Source organism: Mytilus californianus, unplaced genomic scaffold, assembly GCF_021869535.1.
Source record: "Mytilus californianus isolate M0D057914Y unplaced genomic scaffold, xbMytCali1.0.p SCAF_3, whole genome shotgun sequence".
NCBI classification, from domain to species: domain Eukaryota; kingdom Metazoa; phylum Mollusca; class Bivalvia; order Mytilida; family Mytilidae; genus Mytilus; species Mytilus californianus.
In genome coordinates this window covers 131,484,097-131,500,777 of record NW_026262679.1, presented here as the reverse complement: position 1 = coordinate 131,500,777, position 16,681 = coordinate 131,484,097, and the positions used below count along the sequence as shown (strand labels likewise).

Genomic DNA, 16,681 nt, shown 5'->3' with positions numbered 1-16,681 from the left:
AGATTATCGCAGGAAATATCTTTTGTAGCTGATTTTATTTTTAGCTTACAATTGAACGCAGATAATTAATTGGCATAATATATTACGATTATTTAACACTATCGTAAACGGAAACGAAAATGAATTCTTTACAAATGTATCTGATAGTATAAAAATGTTGAAGTCGTCATTATAAATCAACTTATTCATAGTTATAGCAGTGCGTAATTGGGAGTATAAATACATCAATGAAACAACAGAAGGTCAAATAATATTCCGTGAAATGAAACATCATAAGGTCAAGTTGTTTTCCTTGTAATCAAATACTCTACTTAATTTAAATGTGCTACTTCCGATATGATATCCGTCGCATTGCCCCGTCGAGACAGCCAAACATGAATCAAATTTTAGATATAAAGTTATGAAACTGATGAACCATTTAGAAATGGTGTTACGTTGCATTTTTGGATAGTCATTATTTACATTGTTCAGGGTGGCCTAGTCGTCATTCTGGCGGGATCTTAAGCTAGGAATGTTATTCAGGAGAAGAAAAGTTGAGTTTCAGAAAAAGTAAGTAATGACACACTCACTTCATAATTGAAATCCTTGTGAATAAACACACACAGAACTGAATTTTATTGTAAATTTTCACAAAAAGAACTGAACTGTATTGTGAATATTCACAAATAAAACGGAAATTGACTGTTTTGTAAAACGAAATGTTTAAGTATAATTTGAATTAGATGAATGAATTTAGATATTCTGAATGTTAATTTCAAATAAAATCTATTACAAATGTATACCACTTGTGAAGCTGATACTAACACATATTTAAGAAGAATCTTTAGTCAGATCATCCCCGTTTTAAATGAGGTTGATCCATTTTAAATTTTACATTACGTACTTATGGGACCATTTTTTCTCTTTTCTGTTTTTAGTTTACTTTGGCCATGGCATTACATATATGTTCGTTGATTTTTGAAAATGAGTACTGTTTTTCTGGTTTTTTTTACAATGTTAGTTTAACATTCAGTGGCAATTGTTAAATTATTTTCAGGACGAAAACATTAACACGTCGCCATTCTAATCGGACGTGGCATCGGATTTATACGTATTTCCCGCATAGTTTAACGAATGGCAAACTTTAGAAAGGTTTGTACAGCTGGAACGAGTGAATACTAGTGTTGATATTTCTTTACCACACTCTCTAATATGAGAATGCGTTCATTTTGGGAGGTTATGCAATAATGATGTTTTGAAAAGTTAAAAAAAAAGATTTCATTAATAAAATGTTCAGACACAGTTTAACTAAAATAAGTAAACAAAAAAATATTTGGAAAATATGAATGTTCTTGAAAAGAATTATTTTTCGGTTAAGGGATTCATTTATTCAATGTATTAGGTCTCTCCACTTTCCTGTGGAAAGACAACTTAACAAATTGAGTTAAGTTGAATGTCTGAAGAAGACGAAAATTATCAGAATATAATCAAAATTTTCTTTTACTTCCCTCTGGAAGGACCTTTTGATTATGTTCTGATACTATTTTCTTCTTTTGACACCCTTTTTCTTGCGGTCTATTGTGGTTTTGAAAGATTATAAATGTTGCATAGGATATTGAACAGTCATTGCGCTTCCAAAACTCGCTTTATTAAACCGAAAACCCTAACCCTTTTTTAAAGAGTTATCTCCCAGTAGTCATCTTGTGTAAACATAAGGTATCCATTGTTTGCCCTTATTTTATTTTAAAGCACCTTTAGCTATATTTTTTCGGAACTACTGTGAAGTAGCCGATCTTATAAAACCGGAAGGGACATTTTGTAAACCGGAAGTAGCAAAGTATCTTCTTTATTTTAATCAAAAGTACATCCAAGTATTTTTGAAACTATTGTAAGTAAGATATTATTTCAGATTTCTAGTGACTGAATCCGGTTTGGCTATTGAAATTTTACATTTCATTAAAAAAAAAGATATCATCAACTAAGTATTTTAGTATATAGACTCAGTAAAAGATATGCTACAAACTTACACAGGAAAGGACATTCTAAACCGTTAATTAATATTTTCAATATAACATTTCAAGTAGACAGGTCTTCAATTATTCTTTGAACAATGTATTTATTTTTTTTTTTTTACTTCCGCCACTTTTTTATGTTGAGACTTGTTTTTATTTCACAAGATATCGAAACGATTTTTGGCATATGATATCAAACAATGATAAAGCTTTCACAGTTGACCCCATCTAAGCATACACTTTTTTCTATAAGAGTTATCCTTCAATACACAGTTTTACCTGATACCACTCTAAAACATTAAACATATCGACAAAGGTATTGTTTTCCAATTCCTTGCTATATCATGAGGATGTTCAGTTCAACTTTGACCGAAGCGATTCGGATTTTCCATATGAAAGTTGCTTCCCTTCCTATATTTGACATAAGCAGTATGCAAATGTAACTCATCAACCATGATTGATACTGAATTTGGGTGTTTAGATTTATGGCCTGGGTTAATTAAAATGAAATCGAGTCAAAATTCAAGGTCACGTTATAAATTTTAAAGTTTGCTTGTTATCGCTACTATACGCATTTCAAACCGCAGAGGTTATCGACAAAAGATTTTTACTAAATTGTTGCAAATTCAATATTTCAGGTTAAAGTGTTTGGTGATTTTTTATAGTTTTTCGATCCTTAAATATTTGAAATAAGTTGTTTGACAGCATAGCGACTAACTCATAAACCATACATAATAGAGACCTTAAGTTTATAGACTTGAGATCCATGATCTATAAATTTGAATTTGATTTTAAGTTTTATTTGACGTTTGAGATTTTGACCTATTATAACTTAATACTGGTATATATTAAAATCATTCGGTTGCATTTGGTTGAGTTTTATCAACTCTTCAAAGTAAACATGCAGGTTTTTCCTAGTGATCAGTTTTTTGTACTCTTTCCGTTTCTTATAATATATATATATATATAATAAATGACATCGAACATGACATTGGACTTTTTGCAAATAACATTTCTTTATTTGTTATAGTAGACGGGTATCATGCTGTATCAGATGCTTCTTATAAACATTTCTTTATTTGTTATAGTAGACGGGTATCATGCTGTATCAGATGCTTCTTATAAACATTTCTTTATTTGTTATAGTAGACGGGTATCATGCTGTATCAGATGCTTCTTATAAACATTTCTTTATTTGTTATAGTAGACGGGTATCATGCTGTATCAGATGCTTCTTATAAATATTTCTTTATTTGTTATAGTAGACGGGTATCATGCTGTATCAGATGCTTCTTATAAACATTTCTTTATTTGTTATAGTAGACGGGTATCATGCTGTATCAGATGCTTCTTATAAACATTTCTTTATTTGTTATAGTAAACGGGTATCATGCTGTATCAGATGCTTCTTATACTGATGACTAAGATGTTGTTGCAAACTGGCTAAATCATTGCTCTTCAATTTCACTAAAAAAAACTATTAATATTGTATTTACCAGAAGGGAAAGGGGACATCCACCTGTTTTTTAAGGATAGATGTTGAGGTTCAAGTAAACACTATCATCTTGTTATGTATGCGTATATTATATTTCTAATGACTTATAAATGGTGTTGATATATACGTGTCTCGAAGTATTTGAATAACTGATGATTAATTGCCTACACACCTGAATGTAATATGCATTTGGTAACACTGTAAATATAAATGTACGTTTTTGTGTGTGCTCATAAGGCATCAATCCACTATAGTTCTACTGTTTTAGTTAATGTTGTTTATATACGATTTACACCTTGTACATGTGATGTGGAGATAGCTTTTAAAGGTGGCGTCTGATATTCAATCCTATTCATGTCCGAATGAATAAGATATGTTTGACATCAAACAATAGACCAGGAAGGGATTTTCTTAAACAGGAAATTGCTAAATTTCTTTCTTATTCAAAGAAAAACCTTAATCTGTGCATTTTTTTTTTAAACTGTGTGAAATAAACAATAGAACTAACTTTCTAAACCGAAAACTGTGAATTTGGCTTGATATTTAAAATAGTTTTATAGAATAAGTTGAATATTTCTTTATGTACGCGCCTAAAGTGTTTCTGAGAAAAAATATTCACTAGGTATATATATTCCGAGAGAAAAAATCAAGGGATCCAAATTCATTTGAAACATTTTAAACTGTTTATGTGATTATTACAAGGATTCATGCTGACTGTATGTCAAGCCGCGTCTGTTTTTTTTTTTGTTTTTTTTTTGTTTTGGTGCAAAGAAAATTTTGAAAACCTACTAACCATCCCGGAAGAAAAACACACACACACAAATAAAAACCCACCCACAATAATTGAAACATGTAAAAGAGGGACGAAAGATACCAGAGGGACAGTCAAACTCATAGATCGAAAACAAACTGACAACGCCACGGCCAAAAATAAAAAGACAAACAGACAAATAATAGTACAGATGACATAAAATAGAAAACTAAAGACTAAGCAACACGAACCCCACCAAAAACTGGGGGTGATCTCAGGTGCTCCGGAAGGGTTAGCAGATCCTGCTCCACATGTGGCACCCGTCGTGTTGCTTATGTTATTAAAAATCCGGTAAGTAGTCTAATTCGGTAGGTCACATTCGTGAAAAGGAAAGGTTATTATAGTTACGACATAAGGAACATATCCGATATCATCTGTGAAACGGTTATTCCACAACGGTCAACCAACTCGTGATGGCGTCCGTAAAATTTACGAAGGGATGATTTCAACTTCACCATTTGGAACTCTTGGTAACAGTTTGACTCCAATGTTTACATACAAACATTCTAGTTCATCAGTTTTATCTAGTAACTCATTGATATATGAAGTTTAAACTAAATAATAAATAAGGACAAACATATCTATAAAGTTCCAATATCTCTTGAATACCTTTGTTAACGGATGTTTCATTTTTGTGTTTGTTTCTTTTCATAACCTAGACCATACCATGAAAAACTCAGCTTTTGCCATCGATGTATCATGGTTAATAACGACAAAATCGCAATCGTGATGACCTAAAAATTTCCTAAAAGTTTTAAATATTTGGAATACAGCGTATTTGTGTCATATTTGTAAGGTATTTCCAGTTCAAACATGTGCCTGCATTTATCAATTTAATTAACATTGTTCCTGTTGTTACTTTTGAGTACTTGCTTCCGATAATAGAAAACAGAAGGAAATATTATTCGATTCAAATTCAATATTTAAGAGGTCGATTAGAAATTTGATGAACATATATGTTTTAGAATTAGTCCCGGAATTTCAATTTGCTATTAACAATAATCATTATTCTTTTTGCTTTAACTATGTTTATTTGGAAATTTATTAAAAGTAGGAATGTAAATTTCCTTTTTCATATACAAAAAACTTCAGTTTTCATTAGAAGCCTAAATAATTAACTTTTCTCCAATTCCAATGAAGATGTCTTTACTTAATGTGAGTACAATAAATAACGTCTCATTGTAGTCGAATTGCTAGTTCAATCTTATGTGGTAACTGCGAGACAGATCCTGACTGGAAGGGCCGAAGGTGATCTGACATCAACCCCATGGCGGATAATTTGTAATTTTTTACATTTCCCCAATTTTTAATGCCATCCCGATTTTAAGCAACTTTTTTGGGTTGGATCCCCTCCACTTTTTTAATTTGTATATCATTTCAAATGTTTCAAATATTTCATTTGGAACAGTTATAAGAGTTGCAGTATATAAAGAATAACCATGCATTGTCTCGAAATATAAATTGTACTTGTACTCGGCTCAAAAATGATTAATATATGTTATTTGCATAATATAAAAACAATTTTTCGGAAGTATATGATAAAAATTAATACATCTCTTTTCCCATATCGGCCAGGGTATCATCCTTCGACCCAGACCAGCACTCGAATTACGTCTCGGGATGATATTCAGGCCGATATGGAAAAGGCCTTGTATTAATCAGTTCATAACTTATTGGAATGTTTACCTAATTTTTAGGTAAAATAAAAATAATGTATTGCATGACTTGAAATATGCAAAAAATTATAATTTTGATTGGGTTTACAAACCTGTTCGTGCATTTTTCATTGTTATTCAATGCAAAATAATTATCTAAGATACCCTGGACGATCTCATTGCATAAAGAATCTCTTTTGTTTACTAATTGTACCTCAAACTTATTAACCCGGCGTAGGTCTTTAAGCTGAGGTTCAATTTACTAAAAGTTAATCAGGCATAACTAATTAGACACGCCCTCTTAAAATCAGGGGTCCAAAATAGGATCGGGAAAAAAAAAACAGCCAGCGAAATACCATAATTTACAATTTCAGAGAATCCAAGTGCTTTTGGTTGATTATCACCGATCAATAATAAGACGGTATTTGAGTGGAAATACAAACCTGTCCGAAACCAGGAAATGCTTATTTATTATTTAATTTTTTCTATCAAATTATTGTTCATTCTAGTTTTAATTCATGCTATGTTTATGTGTTAAATGCCCTAAAAAGACGTGGAGAAAAAAGAAAGGGGGGGGGGGGGATGTAAGAGCTTAACTTACGATTTTGATCATAGTTCGTTTTTATTCTAGTATGGCATACGTGTTACCTCTAGCCAACGCTCTGTCTTATTAAAGTGTCGCTCTAAAATTGTTATCATTTGCTTCAGGTCGATCCACTTTGCATCTCGTCGTGAATATGCATGAAATATCTGCCACTGGACATTAAGGGAGCAATCAATTAATCAACTTCATATAGGGATGTATAATCAGTATTCATCAGTTGATAATTGTCTCAAATTGTTTGCCACTGGACGTAAAGCAAACAACAATCAAGCAACTTCATAAATTATTCCATGTACAGAGTACACGAAGACAAGAGCTTGTAAAATGCTATAATGTAAAATTTCCATTTAAATCACCCAATAATAGTGCAAATTTTTTTATGTGTTTTTTGTTTAACCAATTTTTGCAATTTACTACATAACTGAGCACTTATAATTTTTTTAATATCTTTTTACTATGGTTCTTATCTTCTGTTTTATTACGATATATTACATATGGTCTGATGTTTCTTGTTTCTCATTGATATATTTGGTCATGTGTTTCCCAATATATCTTTTGTATTCTTTCACTATTTTGACATATTGACTCGACGTTCCTTTTTTTAAATGATATTAGTCAATATAATTTCCAAAAATAGGAACATCGAGTCAAAATCTTTTTCAAACTTTCTTAATTTACATATGTAATATATAAATTAAGAACTTTCACTCAGTCAATACGTTATATATGGACCTGTTAGATTATATTGAATCTCAGACTTCGTCCTCGGTCAATATAATCTGACCAAGTCCATATATAACGTATCGACCTCGCTAAAAGCTAAGAATTGATATAATATATGATTATGTCAGGCGATTTTAAAACTAAGCAAGGTAAAAGTTTTTTCAAGGTGTTTATACTTCATTTAGACGTGAAAAGGGAATGATGGACGACTAAAAAAAGTATTTGTTTTCATATAATACATTGTTTTTCAATTTAAGAATGATGATCAACCTTGCGAAAATATCTCATCTATACACGTTTTGATCGAGCCTCCAAGCCTACATAACTTGATGCTAAAGATTACATTTAGGCTATTTAATACGATTTTGTTTCATTGAAGTTTACAGGCATAGTTTTTTTATTTAAAAAAAACCCCAAACAAAACAAAGTTTATTAATTAATTGAACTGAACAGACTACATTAATTATTTTTCATTCGCATGTAACGTAGTGTAGGAAAATTACAGAATCAAAACCAAAAAAATGAACATTTACCTGAATGTTGTTTAGGATCTAATGCATCTAGGTCTGTTCGATTAGAAGTTTTGAAACAAGCTATTTAAATAACTAATTGTTGGAAGAGTTTACTTACTGTTTTCATATGGTCTGGTCTTTACTTACTATTTCATGATTACTGACAGATTAAAAACATTAAATATATATAACAAGAAGTTTTTGTACAGAACATTCATTGGTCAGTTACAAATGAGGTCTGTATAGGCTTTTTATTTACTCATTTATAAAATAAAAATCGTTATTTTAAAAAGTTGGAATTCAAAATATAAATTAACCCCTTAATTCTATACAACTACCCTATGGTGTTTTTTTGTTGCTTAAAAAAATTATAATAAATAAATAACTAAATGATGTACTATCATTTAATCCGTTTCCAATGCAATTTGGTAACTTTTACTTGTATATATCAGTCTGAGAACTGATTAACTATTATTTAAGTTGAATATATTAAGACTCGTCCAATTCAGGCTTCTGCAAGTGTTTTTTTACATACTTTTTTTATGTTTTTGATGGTCTGTAAGTCAGTAAAAGTTCAATGATTAAGTTGATATTGACATTAAAAGACCTTCTCACAAAAAGGGCTGTTCAAATCCCTTTTTGTTTGAAGGTCTTTTAATGTCAATATTAACTTATCATTGAACTTTTATTATAGCGTAAAGTATGACACCAGGTTTTGATAAACTAAGTTATAAAATCAGGGCAATCACTATAATCTTTGAAAAGATCAATAAGTTCGCATCTTATATCTTATAAACAAAACCTGTACCTGTATTATAAATATCCTAAACAAATTGATTCAATAAAAACATTCATCTTTTACAGTTAACGCTCCTAGCATTCATTGCTTCAAACCATATCGCCACATCTTTGACTGCCAAAAATGTGTACGATGATTACAAGAGGAAATATACAACAATTGTTACAGTAGAAAGTCGTCTGAAAAATTATGCATTGCCTGCGGCCATTAGGATAAAAAACGCAACTGTAAGTAATTTTGAAAAAGGCATTATCTTATCATGATTTAAATGGAGAGTGAAAATATTGAGAACAAAACTAGCTTGACATATTGTACGGACATCTTTTTGTTGTTTGAGACTGTATTATGTAGTTCGACATATTGTACGGACACTTGATTGTTGTTGAAGACGGTATTTTGTAGTTTGACATATTGTACGGACATCTGTTTGTTGTTTGAGACTGTATTTTGTAGTTTGACATATTGTACGGACACCTGATTGTTGTTGAAGACGGTATTTTGTAGTTTGACATATTGTACGGATATCTATTTGTTGTTTGAGACTGTATTATGTAGTTTGACTTATTGTACGGACACCCGTTTGTTGTTTGAGACTGTATTTTGTAGTTTGACATATTTTATGAGCAGGTGTTAGAAGTTGAAGACTATATCTTTTTAGTTTGACATATTGTATGGAAACCTGTTTGTTTTCTAAGACTGATTTTAGTGGTTTGACATATTGAACGCTCACGTTTTTGTTGTTGTAAACTGCAGTTTGACATATTGAATGGAAACCCTAGTAGCCTGACATATTGTACGGGCACCTGATTGTTGCTGAAGACTGTTTTTAGTAGCTTGACATATTGTACGGGCACCTGATTATTGTTGAAGACTGTATTTTGTAGTTTGACATATTGTACGGACACCTGATTGTTGTTGAAGCTGTATTTTGTAGCCTGACATATTGTACGGACACCTGATTGTTGTTGATGACTGTATTTTGTAGTTTGACATATTGTACGGACACCTGATTGTTGTTGAAGACGGTATTTTGTAGTTTGACATATTGTACGGACATCTGTTTGTTGTTTGAGACTATATTATGTAACTTGACATATTGTACGGACACCTGTTTGTTGTTTGAGACTGTATTTTGTATTTTGTCATCTTTTACGTAATACAGTAATGAATGCATTTGTCAGTAAATATATTAATATAGATTCTACTACTGCATCGAGTATGATACAATATTTCTCAACTGTAGGCTGTTTAATTTTTAAATTAAAAACGCAAGGTATTATACCGAATTTTGTAAATATTTGAAAATTTACTGTCAAAGTGTAGAAATATCGTTTTGCACGAGATTCGATAGTGGAATCTTTCTCTAATTAATATTAAATGATAGGTAGGCAACTTATTTCTTTATTCTTTTAAATTTTCCCGACCTTTTGATTTTTATTATATTGATATGAGGCAGGTGTTGTGGAAGAGTACGTATAAATATTTATTCAAATATTGATTTTGCAAAATTAAAACTAGAGTAAAATGTACTAAGGCTTTAAATAATTATACAAACTATGACATTAAAAAAAAACCAAGAAATTACTATCATTTAAAAACAACACATACCCTACCTGGTTTTTTTAGTTATATTTAATTAAGAATATGATAATATTTACCTCAAAACGACAACGATACAAAGTCGGCTTTTTTTGATACATCAAATTTGCGGGAAATCATAAGATGTTCTTTCCTTACATTTTATCTCAAAGAACCGAGAGAATCGATACCGGAAAGAGTTTGCGAAGAATTTGACAAAAAAATTTAACGATTTTGGATTCATTAGTATATTAGTTTTTACATTGATATTTCATTTCATTGATTTATCTACTGTTATTTAGGACAATCGACTTATGGTTTATTTGATAGTATTTTTTCTTTGGTCTAATTAAAATTATGACGTCAAATGTTCTTGTTTTCCTCTGAACTTTTAGTGTGACGTCACAAAAATCAATCATACCACATGCCGTCATGATAACATCAAAATAACAGATTGGTTGTTAACCTGTCAAGAAAAGAAATACACATCGTCTACATATAGAATAACCATACATTGTCTCAAAATATACATTGTATTTGAACAGGGCTTAGAAATACATAGAAAGCAAAGCTTTTCCGAGCATTTCTATCCTGTTTTGAGCCGAGTACAAATAAAAAACTCAAACTTCCGCGAAACTGTACTTTTAATGACGTCATAAATAAAACGCATTGTCAATGTCATAAACAAGGAGATATACGGTCAGTGACGTTATATCACAAATGATTCTACGGTTAATTCAATTTGACTGCGTAAATAGCACAGCTGCAGTATATATAAATCATTATAACAGAAATATACCCGACCACCGAATTTCGTGCGATTCGACATTTCACAATCATCAAAAGCTACATTTCAAATTTGATGCGCTCCCTCAAAAAAGCTTCATATTGTGATTCGCAGCTAATATTTCATACTAATGTTTTTTTGTGTATTTATCCTTTGAACTTTTTTTGTGATAATTTTTCATATCATGCTACTTACTTGATATAGAAAATAATTTGCTAAAAGCTAAGAGCTGATATGCCGTCGCCAATGTAAACATCGACGACGTCATAGGCAAAATAGCGATAATAAACAGATTATCAATGGTCTTTCAAACTCGAGGATGTTTCACGGTCACATCTCATCTGAGGGCAGTCGCCCTTAAATTAGATTGTAGCTAAGAAACACACTCTCATTTGAAAAACCATCGATAATCTATAAATATCAATATGCAGAAATCCTGATAATCTGTACTTATCGCTATTTGGTATATTTTTCCTTTGATCATTTTTGTGATCATTTTCATATCATTGAGATATAGCCGATAAACATCCTCGAGTTTGAAAGACAATTGTATATCGCTGTTTTTGTAGGCAACGCCAATGACGAAGGCTCATGACGTCATACATTCTTTTTTTTCTCTCGACTGATAACAAGTACGCTGTTGATAATGGGTCTTAAGTTCTAGCGTGTAACAGGATATTTATAGATTATCGATGGTGTTTCAATCAAGAGGTTGTTTCTCGGGAACAATCTTATCGAACATTGTCGAAGGGCAACGGCCCTGATGTGCGCAACATCCTCGAGTTTGAAAGACCATTGATAATATGTTTATCGCTATTTTACCTATGACGTCGTTGATGTTAACATTGATAATGGCACGTGCGCCCTTAGTTTCTGGCTATAATTGTCTATCCCAAGCGAGTAGCATGATATAAAAAATCATTTAAAAAAAGATCAGGGGAAAAATACACAAAATTGCCATAATCTACATCTATCACTCTGATCAGAATAGGTTTAAATTGCACACAGAAATGGATAATGGATAATATGGGATATAAGTTGTTCTCTTCGACTGATTTGATGTCTCTTTTTCTAAGAATAAAATGCAATGTTTTCTTATTTTTCTTATAAAAAATTACCATACCAGATATTGAATTGTTCCCTAGAAATCTTTCTTAAGCCGACAACATCGATGTTGTTATGGTGCAGATGTTTAATAAAATGAATTTATTTTTTTAAAGTACGTTGTTCTTAAATTCTGCAATAGATTGATAATTGATGTATATGTATTTATTGTATCGTTTGAAGGCCATGGAAATAAGTAGCCATATGGTACATTTGGACAGTCAGCACTATCGATTCCCACCTGTGTTGAAACAGAGTAGCTGTTCCTTTTGTCAGGTAAATAAAGGCAACAGTAGTATACCGCTGTTCGAAATTCATAAATCGATTGAAAAAAAAAAATCCGGGTTACAAACTTAAACTGAGGGAAACACATCAAATATAAGAGGAGATCTACGACACAACAGAAACACAATATTAAAATGTAACACACACAGAAACGAACTATAATATAACAATGGCCATTTTCCTGACTTGGTACAGGACATTTTAAGAAAAAACATGGTGGGTTGAACCGGATTTTGTGGCTAGCCAAACCTCCCGCTTTTATGGCAATGTTAAATATAACACTAAAATGACAATATTACATGACAGGACTACAATACAAATAAATGGAAGAACATACAGGACAGACAAATACACAAATAAACAAAAACGACAATGCAGCACTCACAGAAACAAACTATATGATAACAATTGCCATTTTCCTGACTTGGTACAGGGCATTTTTTTGGAAAAAAATGGTGGGTTGAACCTGGTTTTGTGGCTAGCCAAACCTCCCGCTTTTATGGCAAAATACTAGTAACAGTTTGAAATGAATAAATAGATTAGATAGATATCCTCGTATAATTAGTATTTTCAGTTTTCTAAACTTTTGAACTTGAAGTTAGATTATTGATTGAAGAGGCAGTATTTACGGTTTTCACAAAATGTAAGTGAACAATTTTTTTTAAAGAATATAGTACATTCTGAATACGAATTTAAGTTTTTACGGTATACATACTAATTTTGCGATATATTACTTTTCATCAAGAGGTTGAAATATTATTCATCTGGCAAACAACCCGCCCAATATTCATATAATCCTCGACTAATCTAATAAAAACGCAGGTTTTCAAAGATCTATTGAATAAGATCTACCTGTATAACCCCGATACAAATAGATCCGGACAGCAGTCTTGATTTAGAGAAAAAACATTCCTGTCATACAGCACTCATTAAAATAATTGATAAATGGTTAGAAGAATTGGACAATGGAAATTTTACTGCTATTGATTTTTTAGATTCTAAGAAAGCATTTGATACAGTAAATCACATTATCCTTTCATCAACACTAAAATTATACAAATGTGATGACCACTCTGTAAAACGGTTTCATCATACCTCTCTCAGAGAAAGCTTAAAGTTAAGTTAGAAACCACTGGATCGGATTATATAATTGTAACTTTTGGAGTTCCCCAAGGTTCTACACTTGGACCTTTATTGTTCCTTGTTTATATCAATGACTCACCATTAACTTTAGAATATACAGAATCTGATATATATGGTGATGACACAACTCTGCATTTGTCATCTAAATCTATTTTAAATTTAAATATATGTTTGAATAAAGACTTAGAAAATGTTAATAAATGGTGTAAAGAAAATGATATGACGATAAATAGCAAGAAATCAAAGTGTATGCATGTTGGATCAAACAGAAAACTGGAAAGCTGCAATGAATGTTTATCTGTTTCATCACAAGATAATATCGCTTTAGGTAATGTTGAAGTTGAAAAACTTCTTGGAATTCATATTGATAAAAATCTATCATGGTCAAATCAAATTGATAAAATATATGAAACTATTTCAACCAGAATATACCTGTTAAAAAGGTTGAAACGTTATTTACCAATAAAGGGTCTCATTCGTTTTTACAATAGCTATACATAAACTGTAATCTGGAAAGCTCCAAAAACTTGCTGCAAGATTTGTTTTATCTGGTTTTTTTTTTTATTTACCATGAACTTTAATGTTTAAAAAGCTTGAATGGATGACTACATTTACAAGGATACAATATTTTCAAGCTGTGTTAATGTTTAAAATGTATGAATGGTCTAGCACCTGATTATCTACCTATAAAATTTACTGCTTGTACTGATTTTTATAATTATTGTCTCAAGTCGACAACATCAGGACTTCATGTACCAAGACCTAATTCTGATTTTTTAAAAAGAACATTTAAATATTGTGGTCTTACTACCTGGAATAATTTGTTAAATAATATCAAAGAATAATTTAGATACATTTAAGATCAAATGTTCAAACTATATTTTAACTGTACAGAATGAAGATACCTAAATCTAATGTACATTTTTTTCTTCTATTGAATGCATATGTACTTATTCAATATTTAAGCTGCTTTATAAAACTGTATTATGAATTTTATTTTGTTTGTATTTTTGTTTTTTTCCTTTCTATTTGTACTAATATTTTTTGAAGGCCTCAGGGAAGATTAACATGTCATCGTTAAATGAGTTACCTTCGTTTAATAAAGAATTTTATTTATAATTTATTCATTATGTCAAATAAACAATGCTTCCATACCTAACCTATTGATACATGCCGTCATGTCAAGTAATAAATTTCTCGCTGTGTTGAAGACATATTGCTGGCCTTGTTTTGTTTTCTGCTCTTTGGTCGAGTTGTTGTCTCGTTGACACATTCCCCATTTCCGTTCTCACTTTTTATATGTTTCTGTACCTAACATGTCAATGCTTGCCGTCATGTCAAATAAAGAATGATTTTGTATCTAACCTATTTATGATCACCCTCATGTCTAAGGAATGCTTTGTACCTGACCTATTGGTGATCGCCGTCATGTAAAGTGTCAAGTAAATAATACTTCTGTACCTAACTTATTGCTGCTTCCCGTCATGTCAAGTTAAAAATGCTTCTGTATCTCACCTATTGATGCTTGTCGTCAGGTCAAACATAAAAATGCTTCTGTAGCTTACATATTGAGGTAAAGATATCAATTAAAGTAAAACGTTTTTTTTTTGTAGGTGGAGAACTGTATGAAAACAGACTGCATCAATTTAGTAACTGTGATACAATGTATAAATGACACTGTATCGTCAATGCCTGAATTGTCATGTGACATAAATGGATTAATAAAGGAGCTGGATCTCATACATGATTGGATGAACTGTACACGTCATACTCAAGGATGTGGATTACCTCACCAGTCAAAAGATGATAACTATATCAATGCAAAAGATACTGTTAAATTTCTGGAAGTGCTACTAAACAAATATCAGGGATTACTATATGTATAAACATGTGTATGATAATTAAAGAAATATGGTGTGCTATTGTGGGAAATAAAAGTAACGATTAACCTTAAAGATTCGGTTTACATGTTGCAAATAAATCATGAATATACAAAATCTCAGCAATTTCTAAGTTAGATTATATATTAAGTTGAAAGCTATTCTATTAAACTATTTTGATAAGAAAACAATTAACATGCTAGAAAAACATGCATTTTCTTTACCCTCTGATTAAGTTAATGATAAAAAAATCTTATACATTTGTTTTGTAATACGGAAATCAATGTGTGGCTTAGCAGCCGAATCGACAGATATACAATGATTTTAGTACTAAGTCTTCCGGACAGGACTGTACATGTGGAGGCAAGTAATAATTGATCATTTAAATGTAAGCATTTTCAATTTGAAAATTAAACTCCATCCAAAATATTTTTGTAATTCTTAATATTATTTATTTTTTCTATATTTTATGTGTGATTTTGAATTACAATTTGTTTTACAGTAAAATTTGTCTTAAAACGCCTATGGTTGTCTTTTTTTCAGATTTATATCTCTTAACTGTTATTATTTATGTTTATTGTTTAAATTACGTCATTTGTGACCAGTTATCTATCTTATAATAAATTTTTGTAGGCTCACTTTTTTGTTGTTATATGTCAAAGATAGCGAATAGCGGTTATAAATTCACAAAAGTTCAACTGACAAAAAGCAACTATAGCTTAATTTGTTTTATTTTGATATCGATTTTTACATCGATATTCTACCGTCAGTATAAATGTACTAGTACTTATATTCAAGGCTTATGAAACGGACATTTAACTTTTTAAATGCTTCTTTTTTACATATGAGACTTATCTGACAATCTTATCATGCGATTTAGATTTGTAGTTGAACATTTTTACCATCCTGTTGTCTTATATATAAGACATATATATATATATATATATGTTTTCTATAAGAAATACAACATGTAAAAGTAATACATGTTATTTGAAGGAGTTATTGATTTTGATTAAGAACTCAAATTAAAAAGGACTACAAAATATGTCTAGATCAAATTTAATCAATACTGACATAACTATTTTTTATATAACTAAAACTACATAAAACTAAATACTGTGCAAAATGAAACCTAACAGAAACAGGGGTAGATCTCTGGTGCTTCTGAAGAGTTAGTAGATCCTAACATATTGATGCTAGCCGTCATGTCAAGTAAAGAATGCTTCTGTATCTTACCTATTAACGTATGCCATCATGTCAAGTAAAAAACTCTTCTGTACCTAACTTATTGATGCACGCCGTCATATCAAATGA

The 16,681-nt window shown here is 30.8% G+C and overlaps 1 long non-coding RNA gene across 1 annotated transcript; it reads left to right on the top strand.

The window, feature by feature from the left end:
• The first annotated feature begins 359 nt into the window (after positions 1-359).
• LOC127733625 (uncharacterized) lies at positions 360-16,005 on the top strand. The gene is made up of 4 exons (XR_007997149.1): positions 360-549; positions 8,656-8,817; positions 12,243-12,335; positions 15,101-16,005. It is a non-coding gene; the product is annotated as an uncharacterized LOC127733625 (long non-coding RNA).
• The last annotated feature ends 676 nt before the right edge of the window (positions 16,006-16,681 follow it).